The following is a 26,154-nucleotide window of genomic DNA, read 5'->3' as shown; positions in this document are numbered from 1 at the left end:
CACAGCCCTGTGGGAAAGCCTTCGTGGGAAAGCCTCGAGGGAAAGCCTCGAGGGAAAGACACAGATCCCTTGATCCACGTGACAGGAAGCGTGACCCTACTGCTGCAGCTCGGGAGGGAAGCGCACGTGCATGCCCCCACTCTAGACGAGGCCTGACTCCCCTGGGGAGACTCAGAGGCACCCCAATATCCATGTCAACACTGGAGAGGAATCCTCAGGTTCCGGCCCCTACTCCACACAAGGTCTTAGGCCCCGGCATCGATGGGAGAGGAATCCCGAGATGGCCTCTAGCAACTCCCATGGGGACTGGCCCTTCCTGAGGCCACCAGAGCGGGTCCCTGAGGTCCCCGTCTTAACTCGAGAAGACCTGCCGCAACTCGAGAATATCCAGGAGGTTCTCCCCTGCCGGCGAGATGAGGCCCATTTCCGCAGAGGCTTCTCGGGGCTAATCACACCTCACCTCTGGAAAGTCGAAAAGGTCCTTCCCACCCTTGGTGCAACTCAAGAAGTTCCCCGACATACCCGTCTCCACTTGAGAGGAAACACGAGGGTCCCGCCCACCTCCAGAGGAGCCCCGTTTCCGCCTCGTAGCTCGAGGTGACGGATCCTTTCCCTGCTTCGTCGGGAAAGAATTCCCGGCATTCCCGTCGCATCTCAAGAGGAGGCCCTCTCAACAGGAACGGCGAGAGGAACTCCAGGGTCGTTCCACCATTCCTAGAGTCCCCCAGAAGTCTCAGTCCATTTCAGAGGAACCTCTTTTAACTTCACCTGCTCGTCTTTCACACCGAGGATCGACTCACACCAAGGTGGCACTTGGCACAGCCCTGTGGGAAAGCCTCGTGGGAAAGCCTCGAGGGAAAGCCTCGAGGAAAGCCACAGATCCCTTGATCCACGTGACAGGAAGCGTGACCCTACTTCTGCAGCTCGGGAGGGAAGCGCACGTGCATACCCCCACTCGAGACAAAGCCTGACTCCCCTGGGGAGACTCAGATGCACCCCAAGATACATGTCAACACTGGAGAGGAATGCTCAGATTCCGGCCCCGACTCCACACAAGGTCTTAGGCCCCGGCATAGACTGGAGTGGTATCCCGAGATGGCCCCTAGCAACTCGCATGGGGTCTGGCCCTTCCTGAGGCCACCAGAGCGGGTCCCTGAGGTCCCCGTCGTAACTCGAGAAGACCTGCCGCAACTCGGGAACATCCAGGAGATTCTCCCCTGCAGTCGAGATGAGGCCCATTTCCGCAGAGTCTTCTTGGGGCTAATCACACCTCACCTCTGGAACGTCGAAAGGGTCCTTCCCACCCTTGGTGCAACTCAAGATGGTCCCCGACATACCCGTCTCCACTCGAGAGGAAACACGAGGGTCCCGCCCACAACCAGAGGAGCCCCGTTTCCGCCTCGTAGCTCGAGGTGAGGGATCCTTTCCCTGCTTCTTCGGGAAAGAATTCCCGGCGTTCCTGTTGCATCTCAAGAGGAGGCCCTCTCAAGAGGAACGGCGGGAGGAACTCCAGGGTCGTGCCACCATTCCAAGAGTCCCCCAGAGGTCTCAGTCCATTCCAGAGGAAACTCTTTTCCCTTCACCGGCTCGTCTTTAACGCCGAGGATCGACTCACACCAAGGTGGCACTTGGCACAGCCCTGAGGGATAGCCTCGTGGGAAAGCCTCGAGGGAAAGCCTCGAGGGAAAGCCACAGATCCCTTGATCCACGTGACAGGAAGCGTGACCCTACTGCTGCAGCTCGGGAGGGAATCGCACGCGCATGCCCCCACTCGAGACGAGGCCTGACTCCCATGTGGAGACTCAGAGGCACCCCAAGATCCATGTTAACACTGGAGAGGAATCCTCAGGTTCCGGCCCCGAGTCCACAAAAGGTCTTAGGCACCGGCATCGATGGGAGAGGAATCCCGAGGTGGCCTCTAGCAACGAGCATGGGGACTGGCCCTTCCTGAGGCCACCAGAGCGGGTCCCTGAGGTCCCCGTCGTAACACGAGAAGACCTGCCGCCCCTCGAGAATATCCAGGAGGTTCTTCCCTGCAGCCAAGATGAGGCCCATTTCCGCAGAGGCTTCTCGGGGCTAATCACACCTCACCTCTGGAACGTCGAAAGGATCCTTCACAACCTTGGTGCAACTCAAGATGGTCCCCGACATACCCGTCTCCACTCGAGAGGAAACACGAGGGTCCCGCCCACATCCAGAGGAGCCCCGTTTCCGCCTCCTAGCTCGAGGTGACGGATCATTTCCCTGTTTCGTCGGGAAAGAATTCCCGGTGTTCCCGTCGCATCTCAAGAGGAGGCCCTCTCAACAGGAACGGCGAGAGGAACTCCAGGGTCGTGCTACCATTCCAAGAGTCCCCCAGAGGTCTCAGTCCATTCCAGAGGAAACTCTTTTCCCTTCACCGGCTCATCTTTGACGCCGAGGATCGACTCACACCAAGGTAACACTTGGCACAGCCTTGTGGGAAGCCTCCTGGGAAAGCCTCGAGGGAAAGCCTCGAGGGAAAGCCACAGATCCCTTGATCCACGTGACAGGAAGCGTGACCCTACTGCTGCAGCTCGGGAGGGAATCGAACGCACATGCCCCCACTCGAGACGAGTCCTGACTCCCCTGGGGAGACTCAGAGGCACCCCAAGATCCATGTCAACACTTCAGAGGAATCCTCAGGTTCCGGCCCCGACTCCACACAAGGCCTTAGGCCCCGGCATGGAAGGGAAAGCAATCCCGAGATGGCCCCTAGCAACGCGCATGGGGACTGGCCCTTCCTGAGGCCACCAGAGCGGGTCCCTGAGGTCCCCGTCGTAACTCGAGAAGACCTGCCGCAACTCGAGAATATCCAGGAGGTTCTCCCCTGCAGGCGAGATGAGGCCTATTTCCGCAGAGGCTTCTCGGGGCTAATCACACCTCACCTCTGGAACGTCGAAAGGGTCCTTCCCACCCTTGGTGCAACTCAAGAAGTTCCCCGACATACCCGTCTCCACTCGAGAGGAAACACGAGGGTCCCGCCCACATCCAGAGGAGCCCCGTTTCTGCCTCGTAGCTCGAGGTGACGGATCCTTTCCCTGCTTCTTCGGGAAAGAATTCCCGGCGTTCCTGTTGCATCTCAAGAGGAGGCCCTCTCAAGAGGAACGGCGAGAGGAAGTCCAGGGTCGTGCCACCATTCCAAGAGTCCCCCAGAGGTCTCAGTCCATTCCAGAGGAAACTCTTTTCCCTTCACCGGCTCGTCTTTAACGCCGAGGATCGACTCACACCAAGGTGGCACTTGGCACAGCCTTGAGGGATAGTCTCGTGGGAAAGCCTCGAGGGAAAGCCACAGATCCCTTGATCCACGTGACGGGAAGCGTGACCCTACTGCTGCAGCTCGGGAGGGAAGCGCACGTGCATGCCCCAACTCGAGACGAGGCCTGACTCCCCTGGGGAGACTCAGAGGCACCCCAAGATCCATGTCAACACTGGAGAGGAATCCTCAAGTTCCGCCCCCGACTCCACACAAGGTCTTAGGCCCCGGCATCGACAGGAGAGGAATCCCGAGATGGCCCCTAGCAACTCGCATGGGGACTGGCCCTTCCTGAGGCCACCAGAGCGGGTACCTGAGGTCCCCATCGTAACTCGAGAGGACCTGCCGCAACTCGAGAATATCCAGGAGGTTCTTCCCTGCAGGCGAGATGAGGCCCATTTCCGCAGAGGCTTCTCGGTCCATATCACACCTCACCTCTGGAACGTCGAAAGGGTCCTTCACACCCTTGGTGCAACTCAAGAAGTTCCCCGACATACCCGTCTCCACTCGAGAGGAAACACGAGGGTCCCGCCCACATCCAGAGGAGCCCCGTTTCCGCCTCGTAGCTCGAGGTGACGGATCCTTTCCCTGCTTCGTCGGGAAAGAATTCCCGGCGTTCCCGTCGCATCTCAAGAGGAGGCCCTCTCAACAGGAACGGCGAGAGGAACTCCAGGGTCATGCCACCATTCCAAGAGTCCCCCAGATGTCTCAGTCCATTCCAGAGGAACCTCTTTTCCCTTCACCGGCTCATCTTTCACGCCGAGGATCGACTCACACCAAGGTGGCACTTGGCACAGCCCTGTGGGAAAGCCTCGTGGGAAAGCCTCGAGGGAAAGCCTCGAGGAAAGCCACAGATCCCTTGATCGACGTGACAGGAAGCGTGACCCCACTTCTGCAGCTCGGGAGGGAAGCGCACGCCCATGCCCCCACTCGAGACAAAGCCTGACTCCCCTGGGGAGACTCAGAGGCTCCCCAAGATCCATGTCAACACTGGAGAGGAATGCTCAGATTCCGGCCCCGACTCCACACAAGGTCTTAGGCCCCGGCATAGACTGGAGTGGTATCCCGAGATGGCCCCTAGCAACTCGCATGGGGTCTGGCCTTTCCTGAGGCCACCAGAGCGGGTCCCTGAGGTCCCCGTCGTAACTCGAGAAGACCTGCCGCAACTCAAGAGAATCCAGGAGGCTCTCCCCTCCAGGCGAGATGAGGCCCATTTCCGCTGAGGCGTCTCGAGGCTGATCACACCTCACCTCTGGAACTTCGAAAGGGTCCTTCACACCCTTGGTGCAAATCAAGAAGTTCCCCGACATACCCGTCTCCACTCGAGAGGAATCACGAGGGTCCCGCCCACATCCAGAGGAGCCCCGTTTCCGCCTCGTAGCTCGAGATGAGGGATCCTTTCCCTGCTTCTTCGGGAAAGAATTCCCGGCGTTCCCGTCGCATTTCAAGAGGAGGCCCTCTCAACAGGAATGGCGAGAGGAACTCCAGGGTCGTGCCACCATTCCAAGAGTCCCCCAGATGTCTCAGTCCATTTCAGAGGAACCTCTTTTCCCTTCACCGGCTCGTGTTTCACGCCGAGGATCGACTCACACAAAGGGGTCACTTGGCACAGCCCGGTGGGAAAGCCTCGTGGGAAAGCCTCGAGGGAAAGCCTCGAGGGAAAGCCACAGATCCCTTGATCCACGTGACAGGAAGCGTGACCCTACTGCTGCAGCTCGGGAGGGAAGCGCACTTGCATGCCCCCACTCGAGACGAGGCCTGACTCCCCTGAGGAGCCTCAGAGGCACCCCAAAATCCATGTCAACACTGGAGAGGAATCCTCAGGTTCCGGCCCCGACTCCACACAAGGTCTTAGGCCCTGGCATCGATGGGAGAGGAATCCCGAGATGGCCCCTAGCAACTCGCATGGGGACTGGCCCTTCCTGAGGCCACCAGAGCGGGTCCCTGAGGTCCCCGTCGTAACACGAGAAGACCTGCCGCCCCTCGAGAATATCCAGGAGGTACTTCCCTGCAGGCAAGATGAGGCCCATTTCCGCAGAGGCTTCTCGGGGCTAATCACACCTCACCTCTGGAACGTTGAAAGGGTCCTTCACACCCTTGGTGCAACTCAAGAAGTTCCCCGACATACCCGTCTCCACTCGAGAGGAAACACGAGGGTCCCGCCCACATCCAGAGGAGCCCCGTTTCCGCCTCGTAGCTCGAGATGACGGATCCTTTCCCTGCTTTTTCGGGAAAGTATTCCCGGCGTTCCGGTCGCATCTCAAGAGGAGGCCCTCTCAACAGGAACGGCGAGAGGAACTCCAGGGTCGTGCCACCATTCCAAGAGTCCCCCAGAGGTCTCAGTCCATTCCAGAGGAAACTCATTTCCCTTCAACGGCTCATCTTTGACGCCGAGGATCGACTCCCACCAAGGTAACACTTGGCACAGCCCTGTGGGAAGCCTCCTGGGAAAGCCTCGAGGGAAAGCCTCAAGGGAAAGCCACAGATCCCTTGATCCACGTGACAGGAAGCGTGACCCTACTGCTTCAGCTCGGGAGGGAAGCGTACGTGCATTCCCCGACTCGAGATGAGGCCTGACTCCCGTGGGGAGACTCAGAGGCACCCCAAGATCCATGTCAACACTGGAGAGGAATCCTCAGGTTCCGGCCCCGACTCCACACAAGGTCTTAGGCCCTGGCATCGATGGGAGAGGAATCCCGAGATGGCCCCTAGCAACGCGCATGGGGACTGGCCCTTCCTGAGGCCACCAGAGCGGGTCCCTGAGTTCCCCGTCGTAACTCGAGAAGATCTGCCGCAACTCGAGAATATCCAGGAGGTTCTCCCTGCAGGCGAGATGAGGCCCATTTCCGCAGAGGCTTCTCGGGGCTAATCACACCTCACCTCTGGAACGTCGAAAGGGTCCTTCACACCCTTGGTGCAACTCAAGAAGTTCCCCGACATACCTGTCTCCACTCGAGAGGAAACATGAGGGTCCCGCCCACATCCAGAGGAGCCCCATTTCCGCCTCGTAGCTCGAGATGAGGGATCCTTTCCCTGCTTCGTCGGGAAAGAATTCCGGGCGTTCCTGTTGCATCTCAAGAGGAGGCCCTCTCAAGAGGAACGGCGAGAGGAACTCCAGGGTCGTGCCACCATTCCAAGAGTCCCCCAGATGTCTCAGTCCATTCCAGAGGAACCTCTTTTCCCTTCACCTGCTCGTCTTTCACACCGAGGATCGATTCACACCAAGGTGGCACTTGGCACAGCCCTGTGGGAAAGCCTCGTGGGAAAGCCTCGAGGGAAAGCCTCGAGGGAAAGCCACAGATCCCTTGATCCACGTGACAGGAAGCGTGACCCTACTGCTGCAGCTCGGGAGGGAAGCGCACGCCCATGCCCCCCTCGAGACGAAGCCTGACTCCCCTGGGGAGACTCAGAGGCACCCCAAGATCCATGTCAACACTGGAGAGGAATGCTCAGATTCCGGCACCGACTCCACACAAGGTCTTTGTCCCCGGCATAGACTGGAGTGGTATCCCGAGATGGCCCCTAGCACCTCGCATGGGGACTGGCCCTTCCTGAGGCCACCATAGCGGGTCCCTGAGGTCCCCGGCGTAACTCGAGAAGACCTGCCGCCCCTCGAGAATATCCAGGAGGTTCTTCCCTGCAGGCGAGATGAGGCCCATTTCCGCAGAGGCTTCTCGGGGCTAATCACACCTCACCTCTGGAACGTCGAAAGGGTCCTTCACACCCTTGGTGCAACTCAAGAAGTTCCCCGACATACCCGTCTCCACTCGAGAGGAAACACGAAGGTCCCGCCCACATCCAGAGGAGCCCCGTTTCCGCCTCGTAGCTCGAGGTGGCGGATCCTTTCCCTGCTTCGTCCGGAAAGAATTTCCGGCGTTCCCGTCGCATCTCAAGAGGAGGCCCTCTCAACAGGAACGGCGAGAGGAACTCCAGGGTCGTGCCACCGTTCCAAGAGTCCCCCAGATATCTCAGTCCATTCCAGAGGAACCTCTTTTCCCTTCACCGGCTCGTCTTTCACGCCGAGGATCGACTCACACCAAGGTGGCACTTGGCACAGCCCTGTGGGAAAGCCTCGTGGGAAAACCTTGAGGGAAAGCCTCGAGTGAAAGCCAAAGATCCTTTGATCCACGTGACAGGAAGCGTGACCATACTGCTGCAGCTCGGGAGGAAAGCGCACGTGCATGCCCCCACACGAGACGAGGTCTGACTCCCCTGGGGAGACTCAGAGGCACCCCAAGATCCATGTCAACACTGGAGAGGAATGCTCAGGTTCCGGCCCCGACCCCACACAAGGTCTTATGCCCCGGCATCGATGGGAGAGGAATCCCGAGATGGCCCCTAGCAACTCGCATGGGGACTGGCCCTTCCTGAGGCCAACAGAGCGGGTCCCTGAGGTCCCCGTCATAACCCGAGAAGACCTGCCGCAACTCGAGATAATCCAGGAGGTTCTCCCCTCCAAGCGAGATGAGGCCCATTTCCGCAGAGGCTTCTCGGGGCTAATCACACCTCACCTCTGGAACGTCGAAAGGGTCCTTCACACCCTTGGTGCAACTCAAGAAGTTCCCCGACATACCCGTCTCCACTCGAGAGGAAACACGAAGGTCCCGCCCACATCCAGAGGAGCCCCGTTTCCGCCTCGTAGGTCGAGGTGACGGATCCTTTCCTTGCTTCGTCGGGAAAGAATTTCCGGCGTTCCCGTCGCATCTCAAGAGGAGGCCCTCTCAACAGGAACGGCGAGAGGAACTCCAGGGTCGTGCCACCATTCCAAGAGTCCCCCAGATGTCTCAGTCCATTCCAGAGGAACCACTTTTCCCTTCACCGGCTCGTCTTTAACGCCGAGGATCGACTCACACCAAGGTGGCACTTGGCACAGCCCTGTGGGAAAGCCTCGTGGGAAAGCCTCTAGGGAAAGCCTCGAGGGAAAGCCACAGATTCCTTGATCCACGTGACAGGAAGCGTGACCCTACTGCTGCAGCTCGGGAGGGAAGCGCACGTGCATGCCCCCACTCGAGATGAGGCCTGACTCCCCTGGGGAGACTCAGAGGCACACCAAGATCCATGTCAACACTGGAGAGGAATCCTCAGGTTCCGGCCCCGAATCCACTCAAGGTCTTAGGCCCCGGCATCGACGGGAGAGGAATTCCGAGATGGCCCCTAGCAACTTACATGGGGTCTGGCCCTTCCTGAGGCCACCAGAGCGGGTCCCTGAGGTCCCCGTCGTAACTCGAGAAGACCTGCCGCAACTAGAGAATATCCAGGAGGTTCTCCCCTGCAGGCGAGGTGAGGCCTATTTCATCAGAGGCTTCTCGGGGCTAATCACACCTCACCTCTGGAACGTCGAAAGGGTCCTTCCCACACTTGGTGCAACTCAAGAAGTTCCCCGACATACCCATCTCCACTCGAGAGGAAACACGAGGGTCCCGACCTCATCCAGAGGAGCCCCGTTTCCGCCTCGTAGCTCGAGGTGACGAATCCTTTCCCTGCATCGTCGGGAAAGAATTCCGGGCTTTCCGGTCGCATCCCAAGAGGAGGCCCTCTCAACAGGAACGGGGAGAGGAACTCCAGGGTCCTGCCACCGTTCCAAGAGTCGCCCAGATGTCTCAGTCCATTCCAGAGGATCCTCTTTTCCCTTCACCGGCTCGTCTTTCACGCCGAGGATCGACTCACACCAAGGTGGAACTTGGCACAGCCCGGTGGGAAAGCCTCGTGGGAAAGCCTCGAGGGAAAGCCTTGAGGGAAAGCCTCAAGGGAAAGCCACAGATCCCTTGATCCACGTGACAGGAAGCGTGACCCTACTGCTGCAGCTCGGGAGGGAATCGCACGTGTATGCACCCACTCGAGATGAGGCCTGACTCCCCTGGGGAGACTCAGAGGCACCCCAAAATCCATGTCAACACTGGAGAGGAATCCTCAGGTTCCGGCCCCAACTCCACACAAGGTCTTAGGCCCCGGCATCGACGGGAGATGAATCCCGAGATGGCCCCTAGCAACTCGCATGGGGACTGGCCCTTCCTGAGGCCACCAGAGCGGGTCCCTGAGGTCCCCGGCGTAACTCGAGAAGACCTGCCGCAACTCGAGAATATCCAGGAGGTTCTCCCCTGCAGGCGAGATGAGGCCCATTTCCGCAGAGGCTTCTCGGTCCTAATCACACCTCACCTCTGGAACATCAAAAAGGTCTTTCACACCCTTGGTGCAACTCAAAAAGTTCCCCGACATACCCGTCTCCACTCGAGAGGAAACACGAGGGTCCCGCCCACATCCAGAGGAGCCCCGTTTCCGCCTCGTAGCTCGAGGTGACGGATCCTTTCCCTGCTTCTTCAGGAATGAATTCCCGGCGTTCCGGTCGCATCTCAAGAGGAGGCCCTCTCAACAGGAACGGCGAGAGGAACTCCAGGGTCGTTCCACCATTCCAAGAGTCCCCCAGATGTCTCAGTCCATGCCAGAGGAACCACTTTTCCCTTCACCTGCTCGTCTTTCACACCGAGGATCGACTCACACCAAGGTGGCACTTGGCACAGCCCTGTGGGAAAGCCTCGTGGGAAAGCCTCGAGGGAAAGCCTCGAGGGAAAGCCACAGATCCCTTGAACCACGTGACAGGAAGCGTGACCCTACTTCTGCAGCTCGGGAGGGAAGCGCACGCCCATGCCCCCACTCGAGACGAAGCCTGATTCCCCTGGGGAGACTCAGAGGTACCCCAAGATCCATGTCAACCCTGGAGAGGAATGCTCAGGTTCCGGCCCCGACTCCACACAAGGTCTTAGGCCCCGGCATCGATGGGAGAGGAATCCCGAGATGGCCCCTAGCAACTCGCATGGGGACTGGCCCTTCCTGAGGCCACCAGAGCGGGTCCCTGAGGTCCCCGTGGTAACTCGAGAAGACCTGCCGCAACTCGAGAATATCCAGGAGGTTCTCCCCTGCAGGCGAGATGAGGCCCATTTCCGCAGAGGCTTCTCGGGGCTAATCACACCTCACCTCTGGAACGTCGAAAGGGTCCTTCACACACTTGGTGCAACTCAAGAAGTTCCCCTACATACCCGTGTCCACTCGAGAGGAAACACGAGGGTCCCGCCCACATCCAGAGGAGCCCCTTTTCCGCCTCGTAGCTCGAGCTGAGGGATCCTTTCCCTGCTTCGTCGGGAAAGAATTCCCGGAGTTCCCGTCGCATCTCAAGAGGAGGCCCTCTCAACAGGAACGGCGAGAGGAACTCCAGGGTCGTTCCACCATTCCAAGAGTCCCCCAGATGTCTCAGTCCATTCCAGAGGAACCTCTTTTCCCTTCACCGGCTCGTCTTTCACGCCGAGGATCGACTCACACAAAGGTGGCACTTGGCACAGCCCTGTGGGTAAGCCTCGTGGGAAAGCCTCGAGGGAAAGCCTCGAGGGAAAGCCACAGATCCCTTGAACCACGTGACGGGAAGCGTGACCCTACTGCTGCAGCACGGGAGGGAATCGCACGCGCATGCCCCCACTCGAGACGAGGCCTGACTCCCCTGGGGAGACTCAGAGGCACACCAAGATCCATGTCAACACTGGAGAGGAATGCTCAGGTTCCGGCTGCGACTCCACACAAGGTCTTAGGCCCCGGCATCGATGGGAGAGGAATCACGAGATGGCCCCTAGCAACGCGCATGGGGACTGGCCCTTCCTGAGGCCACCAGAGCGGGTCCCTGAGGTCCCCATCGTAACTCGAGAAGACATGCCGCCCCTCGAGAATATCCAGGAGGTTCTTCCCTGCAGGCGAGATGAGGCCCATTTCCGCAGAGGCTTCTCGGGGCTAATCACACCTCACCTCTTGAACGTCGAAAGGGTCCTTCCCACCCTTGGGGCAAATCAAGAAGTTCCCCGACATACCCGTCTCCACTCGAGAGGAAACACGAGGGTCCCGCCCACATCCAGAGGAGCCCCGTTTCCGCCTCGTAGCTCGAGGTGAGGGATCCTTTCCCTGCTTCTTCGGGAAAGAATTCCCGGCGTTCCCGTCGCATCTCAAGAGGAGGCCCTCTCAACAGGAACGGCGAGAGGAACCCCAGGGTCGTGCCACCATTCCAAGAGTCCCCCAGATGTCTCAGTCCATTCCAGAGGAACCTCTTTTCCCTTCACCGGCTCGTCTTTCACGCCGAGGATCGACTCACACCAAGGTGGCACTTGGCACAGCCCTGTGGGAAAGCCTCGTGGGAAAGCCTCGAGGGAAAGCCTCGAGGGAAAGACACAGATTCCTTGATCCACGTGACAGGAAGCGTGACCCTACTGCTGCAGCTCGGGAGGGAAGCGCACGTGCATGCCCCCACTGGAGACGAGGCCTGACTCCCCTGCGGAGACTCAGAGGCACCCCAAGATCCATGTCAACACTGGAGAGGAATCCTCAGGTTCCGGCCCCGACTCCACACAAGGTCTTAGGCCCCGGCATCGATGGGAGAGGAATCCCGAGCTGGCCCCTAACAACTCGCATGGGGTCTGACCCTTCCTGAGGCCACCAGAGCGTGTCCCTGAGGTCCCCGTCGTAACTCGAGAAGACCTGCCACAACTCGAGAATATCCAGGAGGTTCTCCCCTGCAGGCGAGATGAGGCCCATTTCAGCAGAGGCTTCTAGAGGCTAATCACACCTCACCTCTGGAACGTCGAAAGGGTCCTTCCCACCCTTGGTGCAACTCAAGAAGTTCCCGGACATACCCGTCTCCACTCGAGAGGAAACACGAGGGTTCCGCCCACATCCAGAGGAGCCCCTTTTCCGCCTCGTAGCTCGAGCTGAGGGATCCTTTCCCTGCTTCGTCGGGAAAGAATTCCCGGAGTTCCCGTCGCATCTCAAGAGGAGGCCCTCTCAACAGGAACGGCGAGAGGAACTCCAGGGTCGTTCCACCATTCCAAGAGTCCCCCAGATGTCTCAGTCCATTCCAGAGGAACCTCTTTTCCCTTCACCGGCTCGTCTTTCACGCCGAGGATCGACTCACACAAAGGTGGCACTTGGCACAGCCCTGTGGGTAAGCCTCGTGGGAAAGCCTCGAGGGAAAGCCTCGAGGGAAAGCCACAGATCCCTTGAACCACGTGACGGGAAGCGTGACCCTACTGCTGCAGCACGGGAGGGAATCGCACGCGCATGCCCCCACTCGAGACGAGGCCTGACTCCCCTGGGGAGACTCAGAGGCACACCAAGATCCATGTCAACACTGGAGAGGAATGCTCAGGTTCCGGCTGCGACTCCACACAAGGTCTTAGGCCCCGGCATCGATGGGAGAGGAATCACGAGATGGCCCCTAGCAACGCGCATGGGGACTGGCCCTTCCTGAGGCCACCAGAGCGGGTCCCTGAGGTCCCCATCGTAACTCGAGAAGACATGCCGCCCCTCGAGAATATCCAGGAGGTTCTTCCCTGCAGGCGAGATGAGGCCCATTTCAGCAGAGGCTTCTAGAGGCTAATCACACCTCACCTCTGGAACGTCGAAAGGGTCCTTCCCACCCTTGGTGCAACTCAAGAAGTTCCCGGACATACCCGTCTCCACTCGAGAGGAAACACGAGGGTTCCGCCCACATCCAGAGGAGCCCCTTTTCCGCCTCGTAGCTCGAGCTGAGGGATCCTTTCCCTGCTTCGTCGGGAAAGAATTCCCGGAGTTCCCGTCGCATCTCAAGAGGAGGCCCTCTCAACAGGAACGGCGAGAGGAACTCCAGGGTCGTTCCACCATTCCAAGAGTCCCCCAGATGTCTCAGTCCATTCCAGAGGAACCTCTTTTCCCTTCACCGGCTCGTCTTTCACGCCGAGGATCGACTCACACAAAGGTGGCACTTGGCACAGCCCTGTGGGTAAGCCTCGTGGGAAAGCCTCGAGGGAAAGCCTCGAGGGAAAGCCACAGATCCCTTGAACCACGTGACGGGAAGCGTGACCCTACTGCTGCAGCACGGGAGGGAATCGCACGCGCATGCCCCCACTCGAGACGAGGCCTGACTCCCCTGGGGAGACTCAGAGGCACACCAAGATCCATGTCAACACTGGAGAGGAATGCTCAGGTTCCGGCTGCGACTCCACACAAGGTCGTAGGCCCCGGCATCGATGGGAGAGGAATCACGAGATGGCCCCTAGCAACGCGCATGGGGACTGGCCCTTCCTGAGGCCACCAGAGCGGGTCCCTGAGGTCCCCATCGTAACTCGAGAAGACATGCCGCCCCTCGAGAATATCCAGGAGGTTCTTCCCTGCAGGCGAGATGAGGCCCATTTCCGCAGAGGCTTCTCGGGGCTAATCACACCTCACCTCTGGAACGTCGAAAGGGTCCTTCCCACCCTTGGGGCAAATCAAGAAGTTCCCCGACATACCCGTCTCCACTCGAGAGGAAACACGAGGGTCCCGCCCACATCCAGAGGAGCCCCGTTTCCGCCTCGTAGCTCGAGGTGAGGGATCCTTTCCCTGCTTCTTCGGGAAAGAATTCCCGGCGTTCCCGTCGCATCTCAAGAGGAGGCCCTCTCAACAGGAACGGCGAGAGGAACCCCAGGGTCGTGCCACCATTCCAAGAGTCCCCCAGATGTCTCAGTCCATTCCAGAGGAACCTCTTTTCCCTTCACCGGCTCGTCTTTAATGCCCAGGATCGACTCACACCAAGGTGGCACTTGGCACAGCCCTGTGGGAAAGCCTCGTGGGAAAGCCTCGAGGGAAAGCCTCGAGGGAAAGACACAGATTCCTTGATCCACGTGACAGGAAGCGTGACCATACTGCTGCAGCTCGGGAGGGAAGCGCACGTGCATGCCCCCACTGGAGACGAGGCCTGACTCCCCTGCGGAGACTCAGAGGCACCCCAAGATCCATGTCAACACTGGAGAGGAATCCTCAGGTTCCGGCCCCGACTCCACACAAGGTCTTAGGCCCCGGCATCGATGGGAGAGGAATCCCGAGCTGGCCCCTAGCAACTCGCATGGGGTCTGACCCTTCCTGAGGCCACCAGAGCGTGTCCCTGAGGTCCCCGTCGTAACTCGAGAAGACCTGCCACAACTCGAGAATATCCAGGAGGTTCTCCCCTGCAGGCGAGATGAGGCCCATTTCCGCAGAGGCTTCTAGAGGCTAATCACACCTCACCTCTGGAACGTCGAAAGGGTCCTTCCCACCCTTGGTGCAACTCAAGAAGTTCCCGGACATACCCGTCTCCACTCGAGAGGAAACACGAGGGTTCCGCCCACATCCAGAGGAGCCCCTTTTCCGCCTCGTAGCTCGAGCTGAGGGATCCTTTCCCTGCTTCGTCGGGAAAGAATTCCCGGAGTTCCCGTCGCATCTCAAGAGGAGGCCCTCTCAACAGGAACGGCGAGAGGAACTCCAGGGTCGTTCCACCATTCCAAGAGTCCCCCAGATGTCTCAGTCCATTCCAGAGGAACCTCTTTTCCCTTCACCGGCTCGTCTTTCACGCCGAGGATCGACTCACACAAAGGTGGCACTTGGCACAGCCCTGTGGGTAAGCCTCGTGGGAAAGCCTCGAGGGAAAGCCTCGAGGGAAAGCCACAGATCCCTTGAACCACGTGACGGGAAGCGTGACCCTACTGCTGCAGCACGGGAGGGAATCGCACGCGCATGCCCCCACTCGAGACGAGGCCTGACTCCCCTGGGGAGACTCAGAGGCACACCAAGATCCATGTCAACACTGGAGAGGAATGCTCAGGTTCCGGCTGCGACTCCACACAAGGTCTTAGGCCCCGGCATCGATGGGAGAGGAATCACGAGATGGCCCCTAGCAACGCGCATGGGGACTGGCCCTTCCTGAGGCCACCAGAGCGGGTCCCTGAGGTCCCCATCGTAACTCGAGAAGACATGCCGCCCCTCGAGAATATCCAGGAGGTTCTTCCCTGCAGGCGAGATGAGGCCCATTTCCGCAGATGCTTCTCGGGGCTAATCACACCTCACCTCTGGAACGTCGAAAGGGTCCTTCCCACCCTTGGGGCAAATCAAGAAGTTCCCCGACATACCCGTCTCCACTCGAGAGGAAACACGAGGGTCCCGCCCACATCCAGAGGAGCCCCGTTTCCGCCTCGTAGCTCGAGGTGAGGGATCCTTTCCCTGCTTCTTCGGGAAAGAATTCCCGGCGTTCCCGTCGCATCTCAAGAGGAGGCCCTCTCAACAGGAACGGCGAGAGGAACCCCAGGGTCGTGCCACCATTCCAAGAGTCCCCCAGATGTCTCAGTCCATTCCAGAGGAACCTCTTTTCCCTTCACCGGCTCGTCTTTAATGCCCAGGATCGACTCACACCAAGGTGGCACTTGGCACAGCCCTGTGGGAAAGCCTCGTGGGAAAGCCTCGAGGGAAAGCCTCGAGGGAAAGACACAGATTCCTTGATCCACGTGACAGGAAGCGTGACCCTACTGCTGCAGCTCGGGAGGGAAGCGCACGTGCATGCCCCCACTGGAGACGAGGCCTGACTCCCCTGCGGAGACTCAGAGGCACCCCAAGATCCATGTCAACACTGGAGAGGAATCCTCAGGTTCCGGCCCCGACTCCACACAAGGTCTTAGGCCCCGGCATCGATGGGAGAGGAATCCCGAGCTGGCCCCTAGCAACTCGCATGGGGTCTGACCCTTCCTGAGGCCACCAGAGCGTGTCCCTGAGGTCCCCGTCATAACTCGAGAAGACCTGCCACAACTCGAGAATATCCAGGAGGTTCTCCCCTGCAGGCGAGATGAGGCCCATTTCAGCAGAGGCTTCTAGAGGCTAATCACACCTCACCTCTGGAACGTCGAAAGGGTCCTTCCCACCCTTGGTGCAACTCAAGAAGTTCCCGGACATACCCGTCTCCACTCGAGAGGAAACACGAGGGTTCCGCCCACATCCAGAGGAGCCCCTTTTCCGCCTCGTAGCTCGAGCTGAGGGATCCTTTCCCTGCTTCGTCGGGAAAGAATTCCCGGAGTTCCCGTCGCATCTCAAGAGGAGGCCCTCTCAACAGGAACGGCGAGAGGAACTCCAGGGTCGTTCCACCATTCCAAGAGTCCCCCAGATGTCTCAGTCCATTCCAGAGGAACCTCATTTCCCTTCACCGGCTCGTCTTTCACGCCGAGGATCGACTCACACAAAGGTGGCACTTGGCACAGCCCTGTGGGTAAGCCTCGTGGGAAAGCCTCGAGGGAAAGCCTTGAGGGAAAGCCACAGATCCCTTGAACCACGTGACGGGAAGCGTGACCCTACTGCTGCAGCACGGGAGGGAATCGCACGCGCATGCCCCCACTCGAGACGAGGCCTGACTCCCCTGCGGAGACTCAGAGGCACCCCAAGATCCATGTCAACACTGGAGAGGAATCCTCAGGTTCCGGCCCCGACTCCACACAAGGTCTTAGGCCCCGGCATCGATGGGAGAGGAATCCCGAGCTGGCCCCTAGCAACTCGCATGGGGTCTGGCCCTTCCTGAGGCCACCAGAGCGTGTCCCTGAGGACCCGTCGTAACTCGAGAAGACCTGCCAAAACTCGAGAATATCCAGGAGGTTCTCCCCTGCAGGCGAGATGAGGCCCATTTCCGCAGAGGCTTCTAGAGGCTAATCACACCTCACCTCTGGAACGTCGAAAGGGTCCTTCCCACCCTTGGTGCAACTCAAGAAGTTCCCGGACATAACCGTCTCCACTCGAGAGGAAACACGAGGGTCCCGCCCACATCCAGAGGAGCCCCGTTTCCGCCTCGTAGCTCGAGGTGAGGGATCCTTTCCCTGCTTCATCGGGAAAGAATTCTGGGCGTTCCCGTCGCATCTCAAGAGGAGGCCCTCTCAACAGGAACGGCGAGAGGAACTCCAGGGTCCTGCCACCGTTCCAAGAGTCCCCCAGATGTCTCAGGACATTCCAGAGGAACCTCTTTTCCCTTCACCGGCTCTTCTTTCACGCCGAGGATCGACTCACACCAAGGTGGCACTTGGCACAGCCCTGTGGGAAAGCCTCTTGGGAAAGCCTCGAGCGAAAGCCTCGAGGGAAAGCCACAGATCCCTTGATCCACGTGACAGGAAACGTGACCCTATTGCTGCAGCTCGGGAGGGAATCGCACGCGCATGCCCCCACTCGAGACGAGGCCTGACTCCCCTGGGGAGACTCAGAGGCACCCCAAGATCCATGTCAACACTGGAGAGGAATGCTCAGGTTCCGGCCCCGACTCCACACAAGGTCTTAGGCCCCGGCATAGACTGGAATGGTATCCCGAGATGGCCCCTAGCACCTCGCATGGGGACTGGCCCTTCCTGAGGCCACCAGAGCGGGTCCCTGAGGTCCCCGGCGTAACTCGAGAAGACCTGCCGCAACTCGAGAATATCCAGGAGGTTCTCCCCTGCAGGTGAGATGAGGCCCATTTCCGCAGAGGCTTCTCGGGGCTAATCACACCTCACCTCTGGAACGTCGAAAAGGTCTTTCACACCCTTGGTGCAACTCAAAAAGTTCCCCGACATACCCGTCTCCACTCGAGAGGAAACACGAGGGTCCCGCCCACATCGAGAGGAGCCCCGTTTCCGCCTCGTAGCTCGAGGTGACGGATCCTTTCCCTGCTTCTTCAGGAAAGAATTCCCGGCGTTCCGGTCGCATCTCAAGAGGAGGCCCTCTCAACAGGAACGGCGAGAGGAACTCCAGGGTCGTTCCACCATTCCAAGAGTCCCCCAGATGTCTCATTCCATTCCAGAGGAACCTCTTTTCCCTTCACCGGCTCTTCTTTCACGCCGAGGATCGACTCACACCAAGGTGGCACTTGGCACAGCCCTGTGGGAAAGCCTCGTGGGAAAGCCTCGAGGGAAAGCCTCGAGGGAAAGCCACAGATCCCTTGATCCACGTGACAGGAAGCGTGACCCTACTTCTGCAGCTCGGGAGGGAATCGCACGCGCATGCCCCCACTCGAGACGAGGCCTGACTCCCCTGGGGAGACTCAGAGGCACCCCAAGATCCATGTCAACACTGGAGAGGAATCCTCAGGTTCCGGCCCCGACTCCACACAAGGTCTTAGGCCCCGGCATAGACTGGAGTGGTATCCCGAGATGGCCCCTAGCACCTCGCATGGGGACTGGCCCTTCCTGAGGCCACCAGAGCGGGTCCCGGAGGTCCCCGTCGTAACTCGAGAAGACCTGCCGCAACTCGAGAATATCCAGGAGGTTCTCCCCTGCAGGCGACATGAGGCACATTTCCGCAGAGGCTTCTCGGGGCTAATCACACCTCACCTCTGGAACGTCGAAAGGGTCCTTCACACCCTTGGTGCAACTCAAGAAGTTCCCCGACATACCCGTGTCCACTCGAGAGGAAACACGAGGGTCCCGCCCACATCCAGAGGAGCCCCGTTTCCGCCTCGTAGCTCCAGGTGAGGGATCCTTTCCCTGCTTCGTCGGGAAAGAATTCCCGGCGTTCCCGTCGCATCTCAAGAGGAGGCCCTCTCAACAGGAACGGCGAGAGGAACTCCAGGGTCGTGCCACCATTCCAAGAGTCCCCCAGATGTCTCATTCCATTCCAGAGGAACCTCTTTTCCCTTCACTGGCTCGTCTTTCACGCAGAGGATCGACTCACACCAAGGTGGAACTTGGCACAGCCCTGTGGGAAAGCCTCGTGGGAAAGCCTCGAGGGAAAGCCTCGAGGGAAAGCCACAGATCCCTTGATCCACGTGACAGGAAGCGTGACCCTACTGCTGCAGCTCGGGAGGGAATCCCATGCGCATGCCCCCACTCGAGACGAGGCCTGACTCCCCTGGGGAGACTCAGAGGCACCCCAAGATCCATGTCAACACTGGAGAGGAATCCTCAGGTTCCGGCCCCGACTCCACACAAGGTCTTAGGCCCCGGCATCGACGGGAGAGGAATCCCGAGATGGCCCCTAGCAACTCGCATGGGGACTGGCCCTTCCTGAGGCCACCAGAGCGGGTCCCTTAGGTCCCCGGCGTAACTCGAGAAGACCTGCCGCAACTCGAGAATATCCAGGAGGTTCTCCCCTGCAGGTGAGATGAGGCCCATTTCCGCAGAGGCTTCTCGGGGCTAATCACACCTCACCTCTGGAACGTCGAAAAGGTCTTTCACACCCTTGGTGCAACTCAAAAAGTTCCCCGACATACCCGTCTCCACTCGAGAGGAAACACGAGGGTCCCGCCCACATCGAGAGGAGCCCCGTTTCCGCCTCGTAGCTCGAGGTGACGGATCCTTTCTCTGCTTCTTCAGGAAAGAATTCCCGGCGTTCCGGTCGCATCTCAAGAGGAGGCCCTCTCAACAGGAACGGCGAGAGGAACTCCAGGGTCGTTCCACCATTCCAAGAGTCCCCCAGATGTCTCAGTCCATTCCAGAGGAACATCTTTTCCCTTCACCGGCTCTTCTTTCACGCCGAGGATCGACTCACACCAAGGTGGCACTTGGCACAGCCCTGTGGGAAAGCCTCGTGGGAAAGCCTCGAGGGAAAGCCTCGAGGGAAAGCCACAGATCCCTTGACGACGTGACAGGAAGCGTGACCCTACTGCTGCAGCTCGGAAGGAAAGCGCACGTGCATGCCCCCACTCGAGACGAAGCCTGACTCCCCTGGAGAGATTCAGAGGCACCCCAAGATCCATGTCAACACTGGAGAGGAATCCTCAGGTTCCGGCCCCGACTCCACACAAGGTCTTAGGCCCCGGCATCGATGGGAGAGGAATCCCGAGATGGCCCCTAGCACCTCTCATGGGGACTGGCCCTTCCTGAGGCCACCATAGCGGGTCCCTGAGGTCCCCGGCGTAACTCGAGAAGACCAGCCGCCCCTCGAGAATATCCAGGAGGTTCTTCCCTGCAGGCGAGATGAGGCCCATTTCCGCAGAGGCTTCTCGGGGCTAATCACACCTCATCTCTGGAACGTCGAAAGGGTCCTTCACACCCTTGGTGCATCTCAAGAAGTTCCCCGACATACCCGTCTCCACTCGAGAGGAAACACGAAGGTCCCGCCCACATCCAGAGGAGCCCCGTTTCCGCCTCGTAGCTCGAGGTAAGGGATCCTTTCCCTGCTTCGTCGGGAAAGAATTTCCGGCGTTCCCGTCGCATCTCAAGAGGAGGCCCTCTCAACAGGAACGGCGAAAGGAACTCCAGAGTCGTGCCACCATTCCAAGAGTCCCCCAGATGTCTCAGTCCATTCCAGAGGAACCTCTTTTCCCTTCACCGGCTCGTCTTTCACGCCGAGGATCGACTCACACCAAGGTGGCACTTGGCGCAGCCCTGTGGGAAAGCCTCGAGGGAAAGCCACAGATCCCTTGATCCACGTGACAGGAAGCGTGACCCTACTGCTGCAGCTCGGGAGGGAATCGCACGTGCATGCCCCAAGTCGAGACAAGGCCTGACTCCCCTGGGGAGACTCAGAGGCCGCGCAAAATCCATGTCAACACTGGAGAGGAATCCTCAAGTTCTGGCTCCGACTCCAAACAAGGTCTTATGCCCCGGCATCGATGGGAGAGGAATCCCGAGATGGCCCCTATCAACTCTCACGGGGTCTGGCCCTTCCTGAGGCCACCAGAGCGGGTCCCTGAGGTCCCCGTCGTAACTCGAGAAGATCTGCTGCAACTCGAGAATATCCAGGAGGTTCTCCCCTGCAGGCGAGATGAGGCCCATTTCCGCAGAGGCTTCTCGGGGCTAATCACACCTCACCTCTGGAACGTCGATAGGGTCCTTCCCACCCTTGGGGCAACTCAAGAAGTTCCCCGACATACCCGTCTCAACTCGAGAGGAAACATGAGGGTCCCGCCCACATCCAGAGGAGCCCCATTTCCGCCTCGTAGCTCGAGATGAGGGATCCTTTCCCTGCGTCGTCGGGAAAGAATTCCCGGCATTCCCGTTGCATCTCAAGAGGAGGCCCTCTCAACAGGAACGGCGAGAGGAACTCCAGGGTCGTGCCACCATTCCAAGAGTCCCCCAGATGTCTCAGTCCATTCCAGAGGAACCTCTTTTCCCTTCACCGGCTCGTCTTTCACGCCGAGGATCGACTCACACCAAGGTGGAACTTGGCACAGCCCGGTGGGAAAGCCTCGTGGGAAAGCCTCGAGGGAAAGCCTCGAGGGAAAGCCTCGAGGGAAAGCCACAGATCCCTTGATCCACGTGACAGGAAGCGTGACCCTACTGCTGCAGCTCGGGAGGGAATCGCACGTGCATGCCCCCACTCGAGACGAGGCCTGACTCCCCTGGGGAGACTCAGAGGCACCCCAAAATCCATGTCAACACTGGAGAGGAATCCTCAGGTTCCGGCCCCAACTCCACACAAGGTCTTAGGCCCCGGCATCGACGGGAGAGGAATCCCGAGATGGCCCCTAGCAACTCGCATGGGGACTGGCCCTTCCTGAGGCCACCAGAGCGGGTCCCTGAGGTCCCCGGCGTAACTCGAGAAGACCTGCCGCAACTCGAGAATATCCAGGAGGTTCTCCCCTGCAGGTGAGATGAGGCCCATTTCCGCAGAGGCTTCTCGGGGCTAATCACACCTCACCTCTGGAACGTCGAAAAGGTCTTTCACACCCTTGGTGCAACTCAAAAAGTTCCCCAACATACCCGTCTCCACTCGAGAGGAAACACGAGGGTCCCGCCCACATCGAGAGGAGCCCCGTTTCCGCCTCGTAGCTCGAGGTGAGGGATCCTTTCCCTGCTTCTTCAGGAAAGAATTCCCGGCGTTCCGGTCGCATCTCAAGAGGAGGCCCTCTCAACAGGAACGGCGAGAGGAACTCCAGGGTCGTTCCACCATTCCAAGAGTCCCCCAGATGTCTCAGTCCATTCCAGAGGAACCTCTTTTCCCTTCACCGGCTCTTCTTTCACGCCGAGAATCGACTCACACCAAGGTGGCACTTGGCACAGCCCTGGGGGAAAGCCTCGTGGGAAAGCCACGAGGGAAAGCCTCGAGGGAAAGCCACAGATCCCTTGATCCACGTGACAGGAAGCGTGACCCTATTGCTGCAGCTCGGGAGGGAATCGCACGCGCAAGCCCCCACTCGAGACGAGGCCTGACTCCCCTGGGGAGACTCAGAGGCACCCCAAGATCCATGTCAACACTGGAGAGGAATCCTCAGGTTCCGGCCCCGACTCCACACAAGGTCTTAGGCCCCGGCATAGACTGGAGTGGTATCCCGAGATGGCCCCTAGCACCTCGCATGGGGACTGGCCCTTCCTGAGGCCACCAGAGCGGGTCCCGGAGGTCCCCGTCGTAACTCGAGAAGACCTGCCGCAACTCGAGAATATCCAGGAGGTTCTCCCCTGCAGGCGACATGAGGCACATTTCCGCAGAGGCTTCTCGGGGCTAATCACACCTCACCTCTGGAACGTCGAAAGGGTCCTTCACACCCTTGGTGCAACTCAAGAAGTTCCCCGACATACCCGTGTCCACTCGAGAGGAAACACGAGGGTCCCGCCCACATCCAGAGGAGCCCCGTTTCCGCCTCGTAGTTCGAGGTGAGGGATCCTTTCCCTGCTTCGTCGGGAAAGAATTCCCGGCGTTCCCGTCGCATCTCAAGAGGAGGCCCTCTCAACAGGAACGGCGAGAGGAACTCCAGGGTCGTGCCACCATTCCAAGAGTCCCCCAGATGTCTCAGTCCATTCCAGAGGAACCACTTTTCCCTTCACTGGCTCGTCTTTCACGCCGAGGATCGACTCACACCAAGGTGGAACTTGGCACAGCCCTGTGGGAAAGCCTCGTGGGAAAGCCTCGAGGGAAAGCCTCGAGGGAAAGCCACAGATCCCTTGATCCACGTGACAGGAAGCGTGACCCTACTGCTGCAGCTCGGGAGGGAATCCCATGCGCATGCCCCCACTCGAGACGAGGCCTGACTCCCCTGGGGAGACTCAGAGGCACCCCAAGATCCATGTCAACACTGGAGAGGAATCCTCAGGTTCCGGCCCCGACTCCACACAAGGTCTTAGGCCCCGGGATCGATGGGAGAGGAATCCCGAGATGGCCCCTAGCAACGCGCATGGGGACTGGCCCTTCCTGAGGCCACCAGAGCGGGTCCCTGAGGTCCCCATCGTAACTCGAGAAGACCTGCCGCCACTCGAGAATATCCAGGAGTTTCTTCCCTGCAGGCGAGATGAGGGCCATTTCCGCAGAGGCTTCTCGGGGCTAATCACACCTCACCTCTGGAACGTCGAAAGGGTCCTTCCCGCCCTTGGTGCAACTCAAGAAGTTCCCCGACATACCCGTCTCCACTCGAGAGGAAAGACGAGGGTCCAGCCCACATCCAGAGGAGCCCCGTTTCCGCCTCGTAGCTCTAGGTGACGGATCCTTTCCCTGCTTCGTCGGGAAAGAATTACCGGCGTTCCCCTCGCATCTCAAGAGGAGGCCCTCTCAACAGGAACGATGAGAGGAACTCCAGGGTCGTGCCACCATTCCAAGAGTCCCCCAGAGGTCTCAGTCCATTCCAGAGGAACCTCTTTTCCCTTCACCGGCTCGTCTTTAACGCCGAGGATCGACTCACACCAAGGTAACACTTGGCACAGCCTTGTGGGAAGCCTCCTGGGAAAGCCTCGAGGGAAAGCCTCGAGGGAAAGCCACAGATCTCTTGATCCACGTGACAGGAAGCGAGACCCTACTGCTGCAGCTCGGGAGGGAATCGAACGCACATGCCCCCACTCGAGACGAGTCCTGACTCCCTAGGGAAGACTCAGAGGCACCCCAAGATCCATGTCAACACTGGAGAGGAATCCTCAGCTTCCGGCCCCGACTCCACACAAGGTCTTAGGCCCCGGCATGGATGGGAGAGGAATCCCGAGATGGCCCCTAGCAACGCGCACGGGGACTGGCCCTTCCTGAGGCCACCAGAGCGGGTCCCTGAAGTCCCCGTCGTAAGTCGAGAAGACCTGCCGCAACTCGAGAATATCCAGGAGGTTCTCCCCTGCAGGCGAGATGAGGCCCATTTCCGCAGAGGCTTCTCGGGGCTAATCACACCTCACCTCTGGAACGTCGAAAGGGTCCTTCTCACCCTTTGGGCAACTCAAGAATTTCCCCGACATACCCGTCTCCACAGGAGAGGAAACACGAGGGTCCCGCCCACATCCAGAGGAGCCCCGTTTCCGCCTCGTAGCTCGAGGTGAGGGATCCTTTCCCTGCTTCGTCGGGAAAGAATTCCCGGCGTTCTCCTCGCATCTCGAGGAGGCCCTCTCAACAGGAACGGCGAGAGGAACTCCAGGGTCGTGCCACCGTTCCAAGAGTCCCCCAGATATCTCAGTCCATTCCAGAGGAACCTCTTTTCCCTTCACCGGCTCTTCTTTCACGCCGAGGATCGACTCACACCAAGGTGGCACTTGGCACAGCCCTGTGGGAAAGCCTCGTGGGAAAGCCACGAGGGAAAGCCTCGAGGGAAAGCCACAGATCCCTTGATCCACGTGACAGGAAGCGTGACCCTACTGCTGCAGCTCGGGAGGGAATCGCACGCGCATGCCCCCACTCGAGACGAGGCCTGACTCCCCTGGGGAGACTCAGAGGCACCCCAAGATCCATGTCAACACTGGAGAGGAATCCTCAGGTTCCGGCCCCGACTCCACACAAGGTCTTAGGCCCCGGCATAGACTGGAGTGGTATCCCGAGTTGGCCCCTAGCACCTCGCATGGGGACTGGCCCTTCCTGAGGCCACCAGAGCGGGTCCCGGAGGTCCCCGTCGTAACTCGAGAAGACCTGCCGCAACTCGAGAATATCCAGGAGGTTCTCCCCTGCAGGCGACATGAGGCACATTTCCGCAGAGGCTTCTCGGGGCTAATCACACCTCACCTCTGGAACGTCGAAAGGGTCCTTCACACCCTTGGTGCAACTCAAGAAGTTCCCCGACATACCCGTGTCCACTCGAGAGGAAACACGAGGGTCCCGCCCACATCCAGAGGAGCCCCGTTTCCGCCTCGTAGTTCGAGGTGAGGGATCCTTTCCCTGCTTCGTCGGGAAAGAATTCCCGGCGTTCCCGTCGCATCTCAAGAGGAGGCCCTCTCAACAGGAACGGCGAGAGAACTCCAGGGTCGTGCCACCATTCCAAGAGTCCCCCAGATGTCTCAGTCCATTCCAGAGGAACCTCTTTTCCCTTCACTGGCTCGTCTTTCACGCCGAGGATCGACTCACACCAAGGTGGAACTTGGCACAGCCCTGTGGGAAAGCCTCGTGGGAAAGCCTCGAGGGAAAGCCTCGAGGGAAAGCCACAGATCCCTTGATCCACGTGACAGGAAGCGTGACCCTACTGCTGCAGCTGGGGAGGGAATCGCACGTGCATGCCCCCACTCGAGACGAGGCCTGACTCCCCTGGGGAGACTCAGAGGCACCCCAAGATCCATGTCAACACTGGAGAGGAATCCTCAGGTTCCGGCCCCGACTCCACACAAGGTCTTAGGCCCCGGCATCGATGGGAGAGGAATCCCGAGATGGCCCCTAGCATCGCGCATGGGGACTGGCCCTTCCTGAGGCCACCAGAGCGGGTCCCTGAGGTCCCCATCGTAACTCGAGAAGACCTGCCGCCCCTCGAGAATATCCAGGAGTTTCTTCCCTGCAGGCGAGATGAGGGCCATTTCCGCAGAGGCTTCTCGGGGCTAATCACACCTCACCTCTGGAACGTCGAAAGGGTCCTTCCCGCCCTTGGTGCAACTCAAGAAGTTCCCCGACATACCCGTCTCCACTCGAGAGGAAAGACGAGGGTCCAGCCCACATCCAGAGGAGCCCCGTTTCCGCCTCGTAGCTCTAGGTGACGGATCCTTTCCCTGCTTCGTCGGGAAAGAATTACCGGCGTTCCCCTCGCATCTCAAGAGGAGGCCCTCACAACAGGAACGATGAGAGGAACTCCAGGGTCGTGCCACCATTCCAAGAGTCCCCCAGATGTCTCAGTCCATTCCAGAGGAACCTCTTTTCCCTTCACCGGCTCGTCTTTCATGCCGAGGATCGACTCACACCAAGGTGGCACTTGGCACAGCCCTGAGGGATAGCCTCGTGGGAAAGCCTCGAGGGAAAGCCTCGAGGGAAAGCCACAGATC

The sequence above is a fragment of the Budorcas taxicolor genome, chromosome 11 (genome assembly GCF_023091745.1).
Source record: "Budorcas taxicolor isolate Tak-1 chromosome 11, Takin1.1, whole genome shotgun sequence".
Lineage (NCBI taxonomy): Eukaryota > Metazoa > Chordata > Mammalia > Artiodactyla > Bovidae > Budorcas > Budorcas taxicolor.
This window is presented reverse-complemented; position numbering follows the sequence as displayed.